This window comes from Anneissia japonica, unplaced genomic scaffold (assembly GCF_011630105.1).
Source record: "Anneissia japonica isolate Jap-2015-1 unplaced genomic scaffold, ASM1163010v1 scaffold288073_len612986_cov165, whole genome shotgun sequence".
NCBI lineage: Eukaryota > Metazoa > Echinodermata > Crinoidea > Comatulida > Comatulidae > Anneissia > Anneissia japonica.
The window spans coordinates 93159-95144 of NW_022731366.1; the positions used below are offsets into that span (position 1 = coordinate 93159).

General features: G+C 38.3%; 1 protein-coding gene across 1 annotated transcript in view; it reads right to left on the reverse strand.

The window, feature by feature from the left end:
* LOC117115347 (sialin-like) overlaps positions 1–1986 on the reverse strand; it is a 34997-nt gene that overhangs the window by 26095 nt on the left and 6916 nt on the right. The gene's annotated exons all lie outside the window — the stretch shown is intronic.

A 1986-nucleotide genomic window follows, 5' to 3' on the forward strand; every position in this document is an offset into this window, starting at 1 on the left:
GCGAATTTATTCACGCGAATCCAAAGCGTCGGCTTATGCACATGCGCATTCACATTCCTATCGGAGTTTTTGAGAAGCGAAAAAATGCGCAACCAATCAGAGCTCAGGAAGCGAGCCGACTCTTTGAATCGCGCGAATAAATTCGCTTAGTGAAAAACTAGCTTAACACGCGAACTTGCTACTGCAATGAAGCAACTAAATGTTGTATCAATGAAAGCAATTTTAAATATGGGAAAATACGATTTTGGTGGTGAAGATTTAAAAACTCATAAAATGGTATTATTTGGAAGATTACCCTTGCATTTGGCTCCATTTATCCAGCTAGACGCAGTATACAGGACCACAAAAAATGAAACAGGGAGTCGTCTTATACGCCAGACATACAAATATCAACCAAAAATCTTCTAAAACTCGGGGGTCGTCTTATACACGGGTCACCTTATAGGACCTACGCGAGTGTATACGGTATTATTACGGAACCCTTGCGGAAGTTTGGGTTCCCGTCACATTTTAAACGGTTGGTTGTAACAATAAACTCGCAAGACTGCTCGCGACTACTAGATTCTACAAGTGCGTGGTTGGCTGGGTTGTTTTGTTCAGAAAGGAGAAATTTTCTCTGTGAATTGATTCTCGAACGAGATAAAGAAAGCTCCCTAATGACTCAAGCTACTGTATACCGTTTTTATATTTTTAATAAAACCAATTTCTTCTTATTTCAAATACGTTTTCCCCTGATTTTGTGATAATTCGTTATCACGCAAGTGCTAAATGCGTGACACATTTATGACCTCGCATGTGTTTCTGCAAAATGCGTTTCATCCAATATCACTTTGAAGTGATGCGTGACGGTTGGTGACTATGGCATAGATAACTGCCGGGCCCTAGGTAAAATTGGTAAAAATGCACCTGATCGGACATAGAGACAGAGCCTCTAGTGGGGTCTACTCAGGCGAAACTCTGAATGCTTATACGTTCTGAGGTTTTTTAAACAGATACGGTACGGCATTAACGCTCAGAAATATCTAAAAAATATTTTGTTAAAAAAATTAAAGAATATTGAGAACAAACTATGGTCAAGTCATGTTATCGGTCTCTTATACACATCTAGATGTGTATAAGAGACAGGTCTATTAAGCATTTCATGAATCTATGATATATTATAATATTGACAACATCATCAATAGAACATATAGGTGGAATTGTGTCCAACCCGTCGTGAAAATGTACTGAATACTCTCGGCTCGAATTCAACCCTGGCGATCAGGTGCAAGCTCGGTGGTCTAAAGGCATGATGCCAGGCTAGTGATCTGGAGAATGTGGGTTCGAGTCCCACTGGAGAACAACTTGCAAATATATTTTGCAAGTGTTTTCACACGCACCGAGTATTCAGTACATTTTCACGACAGGTTGGGCGAAATTACACATATAGGCCCCCCTAATTGATTCTCCTGGCGCAAATCCAGGTATTGTATATTCCATCACGACAATAACAATTACCATTCAATAATAGAACAGTCATCGACCTACTTGAAGTGAAGTGAATCTAAAATGTATTCATGAAGTTATGATGATCTGAAGTGTTTGAAAACGTACACAATAATAGTTGAACCAACTTTAAAATATTGTACCACAAACACAAAAGGAGCGTGACGATATTGTATTGCTTTAGAAATGTGATTTCAAAAAGTATATTAGTCCATCCATGGAGGAAAGAAAATTAATTTTCTTTCCTCCATGGTCCATCGTATACGTAATGGCTTGTATTGTTGGTTTTTTTTTTACTTGCAGCGTTTGGGAAATAGGTAGGCCTAATAGGTAAATTGTAATGAATATAACCAATAACTATAGCCTCTAAAACCTAATATTATTGAAGGGTCCTTTTAAAATTTGAATAGGATTTTTTTAAAGTTAAATTTTTAGATCATTATACCTATTGAATGAGCCCCCAATAGCCCCGGGCCCCAGTGCTGTGCACTGACTGCACTG